Source organism: Schistocerca gregaria, chromosome 3 (genome assembly GCF_023897955.1).
Source record: "Schistocerca gregaria isolate iqSchGreg1 chromosome 3, iqSchGreg1.2, whole genome shotgun sequence".
Classification (NCBI taxonomy): Eukaryota; Metazoa; Arthropoda; class Insecta; order Orthoptera; family Acrididae; genus Schistocerca; species Schistocerca gregaria.
Window position 1 is genome coordinate 528674714 of NC_064922.1, and position 19424 is coordinate 528694137.

Consider the following 19424-nt stretch of genomic DNA (forward strand, 5'->3'; position numbering starts at 1 on the left):
GATGGACACAGAATTCGTGTTCTCCGCATCGGAGAAGAAATCTATACTCCATGATTAGGTTGACCATGCCCGTTCTATAGTGCGTATGCACATTTAGTACTACAGAGTGTCCAAAAAATGTATTCACTTTTTAAAAGTCCATAATTTGCAAACTAAATGACGGAATTGTCTCATTTTTGGTGAAAGTGTAGCTTAAAGTCCAACTTAAAGATATCATTGTAGGTGTTCGAAATAGTCACCATTAACATCCACACACAAACGATGCCACCGAACTGCAGCACGAACTACTGACTGCAACGTGTTCAGTTGGATATTTGCACATGAATGTACGATGGAGTCTCGAAGTTCATCCAATGTGCGTGGCTTTTGTCGATAAACGACGTCCTTTAGTGTTCCCCACAGGTAAAAGTCCAGACGAGTTACGTCTGGGGAACGTGGTGGATGCTCCACAGCACCTCTACGGCCTATCCATCTTCCTGGCAGATTTTCGACGAGATGCGCCCTAACACGATTTTGGTAGTGGGCTGGGGCATCGTGTTGAAAGTAAACTCTTCCGTCTCCATACCAGTCTCGGATAGCAGGTAAAATGTATGCCTGAAGCTTCTGAAGGTACACCTCGCCTGTAACTGTGCCGTCAAAGAAGAATGGCCGAATCAAGCCCCGGTAAGACAACCCACAACACACATTTACTCCTGGGAAATTCACGGCTTTGTCTAGATGGACGTCCGGATTTCCGGCGACCCAGTAGATGCAAATGTAGCGATTTACTGTACCATTGGGTTTGAACTGTGTCTCATCAGGCCACACAATCATCTCTGCAAACTCTTCATCGTTGCGCACCATGTTAGTAAACCACTCGCAGTACTCCATTCTACGATCTGGGTCGTCCTCGTTCACTGCGTGTAGCAATCGTGGGATGTAGCTTCCACTTTGCTCTCTTCGAAATTCTCCGAACACTTGAGCGATTTTCTCCCATTTCACGGGCACACTGTCGCACATACTTCTGTGGCGAGCGAGTGAATTGTTGTAACACAAGACGGGAGTAAGCTGGACTTGTTACTGTTACAGGTCGTCCAGACCGTTGTTTGTGTACACGGCATTCGGCTTCAAGTTGGTCTCGAATGCGACGAATTGTTAAACGTGTCAGTGGCTCTGTTTGATATTCATTTCGCCATTACCGTTGAACCTCATTAATGTTTTCGCACTTAAAATACCACTTCAAAACTGACTTCCTTTCATCGAATGTAAGCCTTGACCCAGCCATGTTTACTCGAGTATCTAGGTGCAACTAAGAACAAAACACTGACTATATGGCGACTGTCATCTGAAAAAACAAAACCACGCAATACAACGCTTGTGTGACGATTGCCGGTTCAAAAATGGCTCTGAACACTATGGGACTTAACATCTGTGGTCATCAGTCGCCCAGAACTTAGAATTACTTAAACCTAACTAACCTAAGGACATCACACACATCCATGTCCGAGGCAGGATTCGAACCTGCGACCGCAGCAGTCGCGCGGTTCCTGACTGAGCGCCTAGAACCGCTAGACCACCTCGCGATTGCCGGAACTACAAATTATTACACTACCAAAGATCAGATAACTCCGCCATTTAGTTTGCCACTTATGGATTTTTAAACATTGGATATGTTTCTTTGGACTCCTCTGTATTCCGTCCCAGTGTTGTAATTCTAACGCGCCAGCAGTGTAATTTCTATCGTTTACCCTATTTGTAGAGCCTTACCCGGACCTAAACGCACAGATAAAGTGTCCCAGGTGAGCGCACGGGTGGCCTTTGTCTCTGCCGCAGGTCCGCAGTCGCGTGTTCTGTGCGTCGCACGCGCGCGGTGGCGGCGGCTGCTGCTGCTGGCAGCAACAGGTGTGGCAGGCCGGCGTGCGCGTGGGCGGTGGCGCAGCGGCCCTGCCGGCACAGCCGCCGCCGCCGCCGCGCCGCCCACACACCCATCACGAAACACAGCGCGAGCGCTCTCGTGTCCAGGTAATCCGGCAGCCAAGCGGCGCGCTTGTAATTCCCTTCTATACATTTATGTACATCCATTCCAGAGGTCACAGCATCGATGCAACGGGCTGTCCAATACAGACGACGTCAAAGCTGACCTATGCCATTATTACCACTTGCACACCGGTGGAATACTTGAATCGTGCCACTACCCTAAAATCTCGATATTAGTCAACTGCTGTTCAGCAGCTAAAAATGTCAATATATAACGGCATATTTCGTGCACAAATCACCAAAAGGATTACACTACAAAGTACGGCTGAATCAAAACGGTGTCTAGAAATTACATCAAAAGTGACGCTCTCTTGCAAAAAAGAGTATAGAGCGACATGTGCATAAGAGAGGTAGTCTGAAAGACTTAATAACCGTCTTGAAAAATAAAGTTACTCCTCTAACTGCCCAGGTCACGATAATATTAATAGACTTTTCTGCAACGCTAGATTACCCTCGTTCAACGTTGTTGACACGATAGTGGTGTGTATCGACAATGTCCATTTTGTTGCTGTGTTGTTGGTGGTCAATCTGAGAAGTGGTTTGGTGTAAATTGCCTGAGAAAAGAAGAGGAGGACGAAACAAAATGAAATACGTCTGATTTAGAGAACAGGTGGTCTGATTTCAGTGGTTACATTCTCGCGACCACTTTACAGAGAACTTGGAAGTTTGAGCCTACTTATCAGCATGGCTTTACACCCCTCTGTCCTATATGCACTCAGCAGATTGCCTGGAGTGAGTGTCATAAAGACGTTGTTTTTTTTCTTGAGGCAAGATGACCCACAACTGTTGTAACTGGACCTTGATGTCATGGACACCGGCACGGGGGCAGACTTGTGCTTCTGAGCTGTTTCAACACATGTTCTGTCGAGGACAGATCTTACTAACTTACTGACCACGGACGTACCTCAGAATCACACAGGCAGTTTGTAGAGACACATGCCACATGTAGACAACGTTGTCCTGTTGGAAAGTGGCACCACAATAACGTTACGTGAGAGGTGACATATGAGGACGCAGGGTGTGTGACGTACTCTTTTCCCGTCAGAGTTTCCTCAATCACTATCAGCTATGACATGAAGTCATACCTGGTGGCTTCCCATACTGTGCTGTTATGGGTAGCACAGCTGCGCCTTGAAAAGTTTCTATCATGAAAAAGCTACTATTAATTTATATTTTAATAAATTATAACAGGTTGTACTCCTTCTCAATGTCTTGATCCACCGCTGGAAGTCGTCCCGTGGTGCATGTTGTCTACTGTACTTCACTGTTAAGTCAAAATAAGCAGTACTTACATTTTTGTTTTGTTTCAGATAACTTTATTTTTACTCAAAAAAGACGTACACGTTACGTGCACAAACTCATCTCATGTAATGACCTCATCTGCTAACATGGCTGCCCCTATATATATATGATTCCGAACTATCCTCATCGTCGGTACTGTTAAAAAAGGGATCTTTAACAAAATTACAATTGAAGCTCTCAACTGAAAACCAATGACACATTTCAGCAACTACAATAGCTCTTATAGAATAAATACAAAATTGAATTTTCAAGTTTATAATAATTTAACCGTGTATAAATGGTCAGATATGTTAACAATCCTCTTACTATTTTTATTAATTAAAAAGGTTCATGGTTCGGGGAATGTTCCTACCAACTACAGGACCTACACCCTTCAATACAATTATAATATAGTAACTGGTTTCTTTGTATCCATTCCACAAGTACATGTTTACCTAGACCCATAAGTCAGAAATTACTGTTTATGGTCGAAACATGAGTGTTTTTGAAATCGGCTTCAATGGACTGTTACGTTTCAGCCTCTCCAGAATATTGGAAGAATATGACTCACTGTTATCTATTGTTATGTGGCAGTTACCTAAAACTGTCACGCAACATACATCGTGATTTTAAATACTCATCCACTTGGCCAGTGAAGTCGATCTCTTCATCATAACCACAGACACAATTCAGGTCTACCAGTGGCTGCCCAGCTTATTCTTTCTTCTCTTTCCTCCTTTAATTACGGTGAGACCTTTGTTATTCTCTACAGACCTGAAACTTATCATCTGGAAGGGGCGACGTAGAAGTACACTTAGAAGGGCAAGGCGAGGCCATAAAAGTATTCAGTGCTGAAGGCTGACATTCAGCGCAGGTAGTCCAAAGCAGAATTCGCTTCACCCACCCCCACACTCTGGGCAGTCCAGAGGACCAGCTATCTGCAAAAACAAAACGTAACACTGGGATAATCCTTTTAGAAAAGATAAAAATCTAAGCCAGGTGCAGCCTTCCAGGAACGTTACAGTCGGATAACAATCTTTTGCCTTGCGAGACACACCACTGGAGAACGTTCGTTTGGAATTAATTCATAGTAATTCTTCCTGTAAAGCACGCACTTTTTCGCTTGTGTCTACAAGCAAGCCTTTCTCCTGTCAGCTTCATAATTTTGACATAGAGTGGAGAGGTTTTCTGGCTTCCTCCTCCTGCCATTGAACCATTGTTAATAATAGCGAAATCCGCAGGAGCATCATTTTGTTTAACTTATTTACAAAATGATTACCGGGCGAAACTCGCAATGACTGCTGCTACTGCTCTACGAATTTCCTACTCTGACTGAAACAGCCTAATTTCTGAAAGTTAACACAGAGGACACTTGCCGCAGGGGAAGCGAAGAATAAAAGTACTCGCAGACCAATGAACGAAGAGTAAAGACTTGTTACCAGATGAGAGTTGCTGTTATATAGTAGAATGACTTCAGTTCAGTACTGACCACAAAGGGTGAGCTGGACTAGGAATCTCCAGCTGTTACTGCCGCCACCATCTTCCCTTTTGTACGTGTGTAGTAGAATGGGCCGCCATTGCAGTCATCAGTTCGGTAGAGGTGCAATGTTTGCTAACTTTCATCAGTGGCTAACTGCACAGTTCTAATGTTTTTCAGCCAGGTGTTTACTTCTATCAAGCGCTTTGGCCGTATTACTGGCGTTTATACTTATTTTTATTGTTTTTTTCTTCAATCCATGAACCATTCTGGCAGTCATTGGGCATATCCAGGAATTATTCTCATAATTATGCTTTTATCGTGTTCACCCATATAGTCCAAGGTTATATTCCACAGTTATTAAATGTTCATTTGTTTATCTCGTTGGGTAATCCGTATGTCTTTGTTTTTTGGAAATAAACTTGATTGTTACATTAACTAGTTGTTTCTTTTGTATAGAAGACTCCTCCTCTTTTTAAGGTATCGATGTGTAATTTGACTGGGCTAACCCTAATAATTATGATTCAATACGACTTTTTCATTTGTGCAGCATTGTCTCTTCAATAAAATCTGCATGATTTTACGGAGAGTTTCCTTTCCCTGTAGATCACCCGAGCGAGGACTTATAGAATCTCAGGGGTACGCTTAATAGCTCAACCATCACTTCACACTATCCCCAGGTCGCCGCCATACTTGTCGACAATTGTAATCTTAGGTAGTGCAGAATCGTGATTCATCACTGAAGACCATGCGAGACAATCACCATCAGTTCACGCTTTCCAGAAGTAGACCTCCTTAAAACGCAGCCAAAATGTTGCAGGATGACACAGTTTGTTTGTTCTCGGATGGCAGACACGGTTGTGAAGGGATTACGTTGTGGGCGGTGTAGAATTCGGCCATCGTCCTAGTGGTAATCAGATGTGTATGCCTGCCTGTACGTTCCCATGTAGTCGAACATAAGGCCAGGCCACTGTTACATCGCAGTGTGCCAGAAATCTGAATAATGTACGATTCGGTCAGTCAAATGGAGACCCAAAATGAGGCACTTTTCCAAAACTGTTCGGTGTTGATAACAGGTGTGTGGCATCTCCGTGTCCCTCGTTATGATCACTCAACACTGATATCTCGCAATGTCTTCTGGGTGCAAATTATTAAAAACAGATGGTGCTTCTCTGAATTTAACTGAAATTATATTCAGTAGATGTATACTTGTAACAACTTCACAGTTCTTGTAGAAAGATCTTCCAATATTTACTATGGCATCCATCTTGAGTCCAATTTCTTCTTCTGACACCAAAGCAGTTCCTCCCCCTTCTAGAGGCCTCCAATGTACATTTTCTATGCATCTTTTCTCTGTTCTGCCTTTACCAGTGGTATTCCTTTTGCTGTCTTAATGATGACACCTATCCTTTTTTTTTATTTTATCGAATGCTGCTTTGTCCCTTTCTGTACGCTGAATCAGTCCTCTCGAAGAGAGTTCCTCTTTTTTCTATTTCTTAGCATCTCTAGGGCAGTCATTTAGCCTTGGCTTCCGTGAACTTCCTGTTAATATCATTGCTAAGTGTCTTATCTTACTGCAATCCTGTCTTTTCGTGAGCATTTTTGTACATCCTTCTTTCGTCGATTGATTCAAGCAAAGTGCCTGACAAAAAGTGGAGTACTCAGAAGAGGGCAGAGGGGAGGGGGGAGGGGGAGACAAGGAAACAATATGGAACTACACTGGTGGAAAAGTACGTCTTTTTTCTGGTGGTAACAAAATAGAGTCAAATGTAGAAATAACTTGGGACTATGAGTCCACTTAATCAGTATGATGTTGTAACCCTTCTGGCCTGGATCCATGCACCTAATATACAACAACACGACCGTTTCTGAAGCGTATTGACAGTTATTTTCACCGCTTGTATGTCTAATACTTCAGTTGGATACTTGTGATCCCAGAATTGCAGTGCAAGTATTTATAACGGAGACTGAGACTAGTAGAACTCACCTTGGGTAACTCCACTTGTACGTTTGTCGTTTTAAAAATCGGTTTCCAGTTGCAAAAGAACAACTATTTATTATCTTTGTCATAAATGTGGATCATTGTTTTGCAAGTAGTTTTGCTGGATCCGTGTATATACAGTGTTCCAGGAGAAACCATAAATATTTAGAGATTGTAGTATAGACTGATTCGAATTAAATGTGCGGTACAACGTGCTGCAGTGTTTATTGGTTACAGAGATATGGCTGATTACAGAGATGTGTTTGAAATTCACGTGGTGGTGTCCCAGTTACTATATGTTGAAGTGTACCCTTGTGGTTGGTTGGCTATGGTGTGATACACTCCATGTATGGTCTGTCACCCAGATGCGTTTTTTACTGCTTTACCACCCGAATAATTACCTGGCGGCGCCGTCTAATTTATCTCAATATAATCAAGAAGATTGTTGTTGCACATTAAAAGATTGCTTGTTGGAAATGCAAACTACCATCTGCGCGCATACCTAAACATTCAACATTCTTAAGTTTGATATTAAGAATTCGACTGCGAAAATATATAATGTCAAGAATACTGGCTAAATTCAGCACTATGAGTCATTAAACTTTTAAACTGAGAAATTAGCCCTGAAAAACCTCAATGTTCCACTTTTTTTACGCTTTAGTTTTGTCGTACCTGTTGCACAATGGAAACATCACCACACTCTTGTCTTCAAAGCGCGTCGCATTTGCTGAGCTAGAACTGCCTACAGAGATGCGCCTGGTGCGATGCGCTCTCTCTCTCTCTCTCTCTCTCTCTCTGTCTTTTTCTTTTTTTAAAAAAAGGAGCCAAATTTTACTTCGTTCATATCAAATCTGAATAAGTAAAAAAGATAACTCGTCTTTTGGTATCGACTTTGGTTGCTGACAATGACTTGAGATAAACTATTACATCAAATGTAATTAATGTTCTGATTATGAAAGTTCTATATAGAAAAATAATCTCTTACTTTGGTTGGAAAATATAAATATACAAAAAAATTACAGTTCATGAGTGGACAAACGTTAGTAGTCTTTGATATCAAATGAGATCTTTTCAGAAATGCAACGCGAAAAAATGACATTAAGTATTCAACAGTTATTCCTACCCCACAAATTCAAATTGAAAATTATGCATAGCTATTAATCTTACCCTGTACTAAAGCCTCTGGATGCCAGAACCACGAATGCGTAACTACAAACAGCAGTAATAAAGTACAAATCTGAAATCAGTTACCTTAAACTAAATCCTCTTCTATTACTCATCGAAATAATAGTAATTAAATAGTCTTCTCAAAATGCTTTTCAATCGCTTTCGTCATCTCAAGTAATTAGTCATTAAATCAACATGTTCCACATTCTCAGAACATAACTACAACTGCACCACTCGGCTTATGCCTGGCTACCTACCCATGACTCACTGCTGCGAACTACGGTTTCACCTCACCTTACCATCAACAGTGTGCATCATCTCCCGTACATCCTGCAAAGCAAAGATGGTCCAAGCAAGCCTCCAGGCGACAGGCATCTCTGATGACATTGCGAGCTTATAATTTCAAACAGTACAAACGCGTTAAAGAGTTCTTGAAATGCAAACAGTATTAAAATGCATATGAAGGTATCTACAGTCCCCTATCACAACACACAAGCCTGTCCGGCCAGAATTTTGCTGAGTAAGATTTGTAATTCAAAACGGTTGATCTGCAAAATTCGTTAACAAACTTCAATTTTTTTAAGTACTACGATCATTATGAACAAGTACAAATAATACAATAACAATAGTTAGCATAAAAGAAATAAATCGTTGTGCACAGGTGCAAGAACAAAATCGTAAACATCAGTATCCTTGAGATACGAGTTAACAAATGTGAAAGTCTTAATGACATAGACATCCCCTAGTTAGTCTTTTATATATTTTTTGTTGTAAGTTAGTGCTAGTACGTTTTCATAACATTACTTGCTCTATGATAATCACACTGCACATTGTTTGTGAAATTTCTTGCTAAGAAATTAGTTGCGAAACAAATGTTAGATTTGCACTGCACTAATTTTTTAAAATGTTTTACCTAAAGATGGCTCTGAGCACTATGGGACTTAACAGCTGTGGTCATCAGTCGCCTAGAACTTAGAACTACTTAAACCTAACTAACCTAAGGACATCACACACATCCATGGCCGAGGCAGGATTTGAATCTGCGACCGTAGCAGTCGCACGGTTCCGGACTGCGCGCCTAGAACCGCGAGACCACCGCGGCCGGCTTACCTAAAGAGTAATGTCGTCGGTAAAATATATGCACTTGAATTCGACAATAACATGACTATACACAGTAGAGCACCAAAATCTTGTAGAATCGTTTCTTGAAGTGATGATTGTCGAAGACTCAGAGTAAGATAAATATTTTTTGCATTCCACTAACACCGAGTGAGCAGCCTCGGAGCAGACTCAGAGGACACCATATCAGTGTATTAAATTCTCTGCTGACAACCCAAAGCCAAATGTATCACACAACTATGCTATCAGGTTTACAGTTCCATATTTCACAGTATTTTTGAACTGCAATTAAATAAAACTATTTTTTTAAGCGCAGTGAAAGAAATATATAGAGTTGATGACATTCTCGGGCGACCATAAAACTCACAGAATCAGTCAATAGTGCTACAGTGCTTAGTCAGAGGTTTATAGATCCTAATGCTAAGCAACTAACATAATCCCTATCTGCTTTATACAGTCATCAGTTAATGTTCCTCTGCTTTCAACAATCTTGCATGCAGCGAAACACATTTACAATAATTGTATCTAAGAAATGCTACTCTCTGCAGAATTTTGCCAGCTCGTCCAGTTACTGGGGAGGAAAAAGGGAAAAAAGGGCACGTTTTCTTGTGCACAGCATGCCACTTGCTCCTTTTGAAAGAAATGCGTTGTTACGAAGGCAGTCGTCAGTCTGTCGAACACAACATAAGGAAATTTGTGGCCACAAGGGTATTAGATCTAAGTATGTACTGTACAAAGATTGCTGCTAAACATCATGGAATAAAGAAAAATCATATGAAACAGAGGGTGTTGACCTGCTGAGAAAAACAACTGTAAAACAGTTATATATAAGCAAAAGAAAAAAAACAGTATTTTCTCTGCCACCTTATCTCAACAACCTCTTTTCACGATGCAAACGGAATCCCTTATTCACGCAAAAAATTACTGAATCTAAAAATATTACGAAGTGTGCGAAGTAAGCAAATCACAAATCCCTAAAAATATTCGCATCTTCCTACACATCATCAATACATCGCTTGAAAATATGTCACTGAATCCATATCTCGATGACATCACGTCATATTAACTATCAAAATTCCTCCAATGCGTCATCATTCATTTTCAGATGAACATAATTGTACCTAAAACGTTTGTCTCCCTGAAAAAAAAGCAAGCTTGTTCTCGTACCTGTGAAACTACTTTTTTATGTGTCATCGTGTGTTTTATCTCCATCTCACTTTTTTTTTCACCCTGCTATATCTCCAAAAATAAATTGCATGGCGCATAGTGCGTGAAATATAATTTGTAAGTAAATTGTATCAAGATATGCTTATGAGGCAGAAATACAGGACAGTGTTCACTTTGCATCATTAAAAAAAATCAAAATGTACTCAGTAAGGAAACTTTCATCTAATAAGAAAAATGATAAGATGCATATATATAGGTTGAAATAAAAATTTGTCTTAAATATGTTTATGTTCCAAAATGCCATATTAAAATACTCTTGCGGTCTGCAGTCTTGCTCCAAAAGTGGGCTTGGACAATATAAAAAATGTAAAAGCAGGTATTATTGGTGAAAATTTATGCTTTTGGAAATTTCGTGTACACCAAGAGAGCGTTTAGTTCTTAATGATCCCACCTCAAAAGCGTTGCGGTGACAAATTCGACGAATGTGATAAGGAGCGTTGTAAGTTAAAAAATAACTTTCTGATGGTGTGTTTACCTTTGTGTAATATTCGATATGAACGAACAAAGGCTTTTTCACCTACCTGGAAATTTCTGTCTCTGTCTTTTTTCTTTTGAAGTCGTCTTCTCTACTCTGTTGCTTGCGTGAGGTTACTAGTACAATGTCTACTATCGTGATGACGTAAACTAATCCGACCTGGTGGTAGTCTGTTTTTTGAGCACTAAATGAGGAGAGAGCAACGTAGATTTGTTCGGTTAAGATGTATCATATCCTTAAAAATGTTGATGTATTTGCCCCATTCTCTGTATTCATTGTGACAGTGAAGTCTGATAATTTCCCAGTTTCCTTCATGATTCTGTCAGCTGGATTGAATGAGGCATGGTAGCGGAATATAAATATTCGCTTAATCTTCCTGTTGTTCAATGTACAAATCAAAAAACTTGATCTACACTGAGGTCCATTGTCAGAGATAACTATGTCAACATGTTCCACTTCTCCTAAAAAGTTCTTAAGAAATGTCGCTGCCTCAATTTTGGCAGCTGCTTTCCTCAACGGTGTGAAAGAACCGAATTTCGTATTAAGCTTTGATAGCTATAAAAATGTACGAATAACCTTGCCTACTAGTGGTAACAGCTGCATACAAGTCAACGGCTATTAAATGACGTAGTTCAGCAGGAATGATAGAATGTAACTGAGCAAAGTATGAAGTAATTGATGTTTTAGCCTTTTGAAATAATTTACATTTCGCTATAACTCGTCTAATTCATTTTTCGATGATTCAAAAGTACAAAATTTGTCGTGGGTATGTAAAAAAAAAGTTTTGTGTTCCATGTAGTGCTGTTCAGGCTTCAGTCGTTTCAAAAGAATGTTGTATCTTAGAAGGTAATCGAGTTTATCTGGTTTCGTCACGCCACTGTTGGTGAATGATTTTCCATACCGGATCTTTGTCTTATTCTATTAAAGCCTGTCTTATTCACTTAAAGCTGATGAAATGTAATTTTCTAATTCTACTTGTTGTGCGTACATTGGGCTGAAATTGGATTGACATAAATCTGTAGGCGAGTCAGTTTGTTGTTCCTCCTGGAGATCGTGATGAAACATCTGCTACAACATTTACTTCACCAGCAATGTATACAATGGTAAAGCTAGATTCTTGTAAACACATTGCCCATCTTATTAATCGATCATGAGAAAGTTTGGCTGTAATGAGGAATTGTAAGGTTCGGAGGTCTATGTAAACTTTAGTGTGTCTCTCAAATAACAAATGTCGAAATTTAGCGAAAGCCAAAATTGCTGCCATTTCCTCGAGTTCAGTGATGGAATAATCGCGTTCAGAATATAATAGTACCGGACGTGAAAATGCGATACTTTTTGCAAAATAACCCGACTTTCTTCAATCTCTTCGAATATATGTACGCCAATTGCTGTCTTTGAACCGTCAGTAGCCAAACAAAAGACGCGAAAATGGTCGGGATGTGAAAGTAATGTTGCACATAGCAAAGCCTGTCTTAAAGTGTCGAATTCCGTCTAAGCCTTTTCGTCCCAGTTTGTGTTTTTATCATTAAGCTGACATAATGTGGAGTGTCAAAAGCCTTGTAGGGAATGAGACAAAGGCAGAAATTTATGAGTTTAAGAAAACTTCTCACTTGGCATTTAGTCGGTGGAGTAACAATGCCTCCAATGGCCTGAAGTTTGTCTGGATCAGGTTTAAACCCAGAAACTGAAATCATTTGACCTAAAAATTTAATTGAAGTCTTTCTAAATTCTACTTTATACAAACTGACATGAGTACGCCATCGACATGTATAGATATTGATTCCGTTCGTTAATTCATCTGGTAGAATGGAATTCACTCCTCTGATAAATGCTGCCGATGTCATAATTAAGCCGAAAGGGAATTTGCAAAATTGGTAACAGATTCCAAAGCAAGGAAACTCCATGTATTTACCACGATTTGGATACAGTTCAATCTGCAAAAACTGGACTGCAAATCGAGAGTGGAAAATACGGTACACAATGAAATTTTTGTAACAATTCGTCCAAGGTTTGTGGTCTGTCTGTTTCTGGTACAATTTACTCGTTCATTTGCCTCGAATCCAGAACAAATCTGAGAGATTGTAAATGAATAGAATAGTGTGATGTCTTCCTACAAAAGTATTGTGCTGTTTCACTTGCAATTCGTAAGTCAGGCTTTCGAAAGCACCATAGTATAGCAACTGCATTAATCACTGATGACATTAAGCATGCTATGGACAGACGTGAAGCTACTATCCTAACACTACTTGACTTTAGCAAGGCTTTTGACGCAGTTGACTTCGATATATTACTAATTAAAATGAAACAGCTGAATTTCTCAAACAGTGCAATACACTGGTTCGACAGCTACCTCAAAAACTGAAGTCAACAAGTCATTTGTGGGTCGGAAAAGTCATCATGGAAAAACGTGCGCTCTGGAGTTTCCCAAGGCTCCGTCCTTCGTCCACTACATTTCTCGCTGTACATTAATGATATTTCTTCAGTGATTCACTCCTGCAACTACCATCTCTATGCCGACGACATCCAACTGTACATAAGCGCAAGCCCCAAAAACATTGCTGACGCAGTAGCGAGAATGAACGCAGATCTTTGCTCTGTTTCTCGATGGGCACAGAACCTATGTCTAAAACTAAACCCCAAGAAATCCCAGGTCATACTTATATCTCATCCAAAGTTAATCAGCCGGTACTTTCGCGAAACAGTCCCTCAAATACTCCACAATGGTACCCAACTACCATATCAAAAAACAGTAAAAGACCTTGGAATAATTTTGGATGAACACCTAAACTGGGAAGAACAAACAGTCACAGCTTGCCGGAAATCGCTCTCCTCCCTACATGCAATTCAAAAATTTAGAAAAATATTCCCAACCCATGTTAAACAAAAATTAGTCCAAACACTAGTCTTGCCTAATCTTTACTACTGTGATGTAGTTCAACACGGCACAAATAGTGAAAATTCTAGATGCCTCGAGCTAGTGATGAATGCTTGCGTTAGATACGTGTGCAATATTCGGTTGTATGATCATATCAGTCCTTCATACTCCCAGCTAGGTTGGATACGCCCACATAAGGCACGCGATCTCCACACGATGTGCTTAGTACATCGATTTCTTAGCCACTGGTGCCCCCAATACTTATCTTCTCACATTAAACACCTATCATCATTCCACAATCGCAATACCAGATCGGATACGTCTAGTATCATGGCTGTACCTTTACATAACACAAAATCTTTCTCCGTGTCATTCTCCATCTCAGCCATCCGACTATGGAACGCGCTCCCCTGTGATCTGCGTCTTATCCAGAACTACTCAACATTCAAGAAGGAACTCAAAACTTACATATTAGGGACGGTATAGCCACCATTGTTGTGCCCCTCTCATCTCTTTCTTTCTCCTCTCCATCACAGCTTCGAATTTTCCCATTATATTTCTCTTCCTCTAACTTATCTACCTCTTATACATCTCTTTTACCCCATTCTATCGTCTTATGTCTCTGCTCGATGAGAATAACTCACAAGGTGCAAGAACATAACGAGAAAATTCCCAACTAACAATAGGACTGACATTCACAAAAGAAAAGTATGTTTACTTTCATATACATAGTCATTACTATTATTATTATTATTATCATTATTACTCTTGATTGTTATAATTATTTTTTATTGTTATAGATATTATTGTACTGCTGTTATAATCTCTATTTTTTTTCTTTAACATCAATACTGCATAATACGTTATATGTCCTTAATGTTCTGTAGAAACTGTAACTCGTTCAATATGAGTATGCCTGGTTAGGTGTAAGAGAGGGCCTGAAGGCCCTAATATTGCCAGGTAAAATAAATGCATAAATAAATATATAAACAAAATAAATAAATAAATCCGCTAATGTTTCCCGGTATGACGTCAATACTGTAATTTTTGTTTGAAGTGGTCAGATGTTGCTTCGCAACTGTCTAGTTTAATGTGTATTACTTGTAAAATGTTTGTAGGTTATTCGTCATCTTTGTTTGCGCAAGAAAAGTCTGTGTTATTTAAGAGTGTCGCGTACCAATCAATGTTTTGTTCGAAGTCAAGAAATGTAGTCTATTCTACTTTTATTAATCTCTCTTGGAATGAATAACTGCTTCAACATATATGCTCTGCACGATATCCCAAAGACGTATCAAGACGAACTATAAAGTTAGAAACCTTCTTCTCTAAGATTTCTGAGGGACATTACGCAACCAGTGGACATGTATTCTACACAGCAGGTAAGATCAAATCATCACTCAGAAATATAAAAATGTAGTGACAATTTTCTAATACCTGACCATTTTAACATTATCTCACAGGATGTGAAGTAGTGTGACTGTTTGGATGCTCATTTGTAAGATTGGAAGAGAGTGGCAGCAATTTTGTCTCAGAGAGTTTTTAGTTTTTTTATCCCATTTTCTACACTTCCGACTAACTTTCGTATGGGTACTGATAATCTAATCGTTGGAAACCCCTAAACCAACACCTTCCTCCCCCCTTTCCCGCCCCACACACACAAAGACCGTTTTTGCCAAACAGGTCTATAAACAAAACTGTACAAGCCTAAGAACTCACTGTCTACCATAAGAAAATTCAGAAGTTCCATTGCACTGTAGCCAAAGGGGCATCTCTGTTACAACAGTCACATTGAGAAACAGAAATGAAGTAAGTGAAGTTTATGATGCAGTCATACCCCTAGCATCATAATTCACTGTTAGAAGCTCACTTACAACAAGAAAATTTCGGAAGATATCTAAATCATAGCGGCTGCCTATACATGGCGTATATGATAACTCTTTACAACGTACCATAGTGATATAGATGAATTCGAGGCAAAAAAATTGATACGGGACACGTGATATCTGTTGAGCCAGGAGACGTGATCATCCTCATCGTCGAGAGATAAAAACTCTTTGTTCTCGCATCTACAAACTGTGAAGTTACTTCTATGTAAATTTCATCTAAAATATTGTCAATATTAGTAGTATGAAGTTAACAGCTAAATCACTTTGTTTATGTGTCCTTCTTACTCGGGACCGAAGGAGGTGGCGCAGAGGTTAGCACACAGGTCTCGCATTCGGGAAGACGACGGTTCAAGCCCGCCTCCGGCTATCTTGATTTAGGTTTCCCGTGGTTTCCCTAAATCGCTTCAGGCTAATTACCTTGTGGATGACATCGGAAGTTCACTGAGGCTTTTTGCGGATGACGCTGTGGTGTATCGAGAAGTAGTAACAATGGTAAATTGTACTGAAATGCAGGAGGATCTGCAGCGAATTGACGCATGGTGCAGGGAATGGCAATTGAATCTCAATGCAGATAAGTGTAATGTGCTGCGAATACATAGAAAGATAGATCCCTTATCATTTAGCTACAAAATAGCACGTCAGCAACTGGAAGCAGTTAATTCCATAAATTATCTGGGAGTACGCATTAGGAGTGATTTACAATGGAATGGTAATATAAAGTTGATCGTTGGTAAAGCAGATGCCAGACTGAGATTCATTGGAAGAATCCTAAGGAAATGCAATCCGAAAACAAAGGAAGTAGGTTACAGTACGCTTGTTCGCCCACTGCTTAAATACTGCTCAGCAGTGTGGGATCCGTACCAGGTAGCGTTGATAGAAGAGATAGAGAAGATCCAATGGAGAGCAGCGCGATTCGTTACAGGATCATTTAGTATTCGCGAAAGCATTGCGGAGATGATAGATAAACTCCAGTGGAAGACTCTGCAGCAGAGACGCACAGTAGCTCGGCACGGGCTTTTGTTAAATGTTTCGAGAACATACCTTCACCGAAGAGTCAAGTAGTATGTTGTTACCTCCTACGTATATCTCGCAAAGAGACCATGAGGATAAAATCAGAGATATTAGAGTCCCTACAGAAGCATACCGACAATCCTTCTTTCCACGAACAATACGAGACTAGAATACAAGGGAGAGCCGATAGGGGTCCTCAAGGTACCCACCGCCACACACCGTAGGTGGCTTGCGGAGTATCGATGTAGATGTAGATGTAGATGGTTCCTTTGAAAGGGTACAGCCGATTTCCTTCCATAACCCGAGCTTCTGCTCCGTCTCTAATGACCTCTGTGTCGACGGGACGTTAAGCGCTAATCTCCTCCTCCTCCTCTTCTTACTCGAAATCTACTGTGCCTGTGCTGAACAGTAGGCCATTTCTCTAGGGGCAAAATTCTTTTTTCTTTCATTTCCCTCATGGGAAAATTTAAGTTAATACTGTTAACGAAATAGCTTACTAAGACAGAGCCGTAACAGAGAGAGAGGATATTGAAGATCACGTGAGACGCGCATGTGCTGTAGCTAAGGCGGCAATTTGAGGTATTTTTCAGGCTTGATAAACCACTATTGCCCTCTATCAAATTGTTCATCTCGAATTCCCGATGAACAGTAATCGTTCGAATCCTGCGTTTGGAATTTAAAGCGGCTGGAGGGCACGCTAGCTGCCTGTGGTGGCCGCACCGCCTTGCTCTCTCTTCAACGTACGCCAGCCGAGTCTGTTCTCCAGGGGCCGACACAAGCGACCAAAGTTACTTCTGGGGTTCCTCAAGGAACCTTTATAGCGCCTCTGCTGTTCTTAATCTACAGAGTGATTTAGCTCAGCTGCTCACCTGTGAAATCTACTGAAACGTTTTAGGATTCGTAATTCTGTTTTCATATAAATTAACGGTGAAAAAGTCGTCAATTCCCAATTGACACAGAATTCATCAACCTGCCACGGCATAACAGCCTGGATAATTACAATGGACACTATTAAAATTTAGAAAATCAGATCTGAAGCTGGCTGCAGAACGATTCCAATGTTGCGAACGTACGTTCTGCGTAGGGACCTCGAATATAAGAGAAATAGGGCGCTATGTGTAACCGGAGCACGAAAATAAGTAACTAGTAGTGGTAAAAGGTATCCTCCGCCATGCACCACACAGTGGCTTGCAGAGTTTGTATGTGGATGTAGACACGAGTCAGCAGCATTTGTGAGCGTCCATTTTCTTCCTTCCAGATACACTTCAAAAATGGTTCAAATGGCTCTAAGTACTATGGGACCTGAGGACAACACACACATACCTGCCCGAGGCAGAATTAGAACTTGCGACCGTGGCAACAGCGCAGTTCCGAAATGAAGCGCCTAGAAGCGCTCGGCCACAGCGGCTGGCCAGATACACTCTACGATCGAAAGTATCTGGACACCTATTAGTGAACGTTAACTTGGAATCTGACAATTCTTCGCCTTTGTGATAGATTTAACTATGCTGAAGACTCTTTCAGGGGGTGTCTGAATGTCTGTGGAGGGATGGCAGCCCATTCTGCAAGATCCGAAAGCAGAGAAATAGTTGTGCTGAGTGCTGGGGTTTGGAACGAAGTCGACATTCCAACTAATCACAATGGTGTTCCATTAGGTTCAGTTTGGAACTCTAGACAAGCCCTCGCATTTCGGGAACATTATTGTCCAAGGAGAATTTCCTCACGGATGCTGCATTGTCATGCTGACACAAACATTCATGGTTTCTTAGTTATCCGTTTACCGTACACAATAACAACGTTCTAAAATGTACTCATATTCTTCCACATTTAGCGTTTCCTTAAGCACAATGCGGAGACCACACTCTAAACAAGAAATATCCCCCCATAACGTAACACCAATTCCTCCGTACTTCACTCTCGCCAATACACAAGGTGTCAGGTAATGTTCTCGAGGCATGATCCTGTAAGGCGGAAACTGATCAATCGTGCAGATCGTAATAAAGTAACTACGGTACTTGTTAATTAAACAACAGCTGATGTGGAACCATTACAGTGTCTTTCATACTACGATACCTTAATTAACAGTTATGAAACTCGATGTCGACTTTCGTCGATTTTGTAATATTTTCTACACCCTTTTCATTCGGGCCGTATAAATACTTGGATCAAATTATAATGCAAAAGAAATAATTTTCGTTACTAACAAATTTTAATTGGATCATAAATGGTCATAGAATTGAACTTGTCCATTAGCTCACCCAGTCTAAGAATCTGTGAACTTATTCCTTGCTGAAAATTGTTGCGCGCTGCAAACTCGTGGATTCAGCTGTATTCAGCATTAAGTTTTAATGTCTTCTCATAAAGTCATAGCAAAAGTCCGAGAAAGCAGACACTATGCAACCATACAAACTGTTTTACATTAAAGTTTTGATCTGCAGCTCCACAAAGGGCCCTTACTTATGTTTCTCATAAGATACATTTGGCAAACTCGTCACCAAGTACAGGAAGCAGTCATAAACTTTTGGAAGTGATTTATAGAAGTGCTTCATTAACCCAATCTTGATGCGAAGAGGAAGTAACAATACCTTGCTTCGTTGAATAATTAGTTCATTTATCATAGTCTGTGAACCTGGTTAGAGGGAGTTTCTTTCGAGATATTTAGTTGCCTTCCAATCCTTGTCTTCGGCTAGGCTGCCGAACTCAGAAATGAAACACGGCATTCTTGTGTAGCTGGATTATTGAGTAAGTAAACATCCCAGGTACTCTCAAATATCCACGTACGACTTGAATCATAAGTGGCGTTACAGAAATGTAATAAACTGTCACTATCACAACCGAAAAAGAACCATATGATCTTCTTTTAGAGAACGATACTTCGGGTAGCAGAATATGCTTTGCTTTCAATCTTG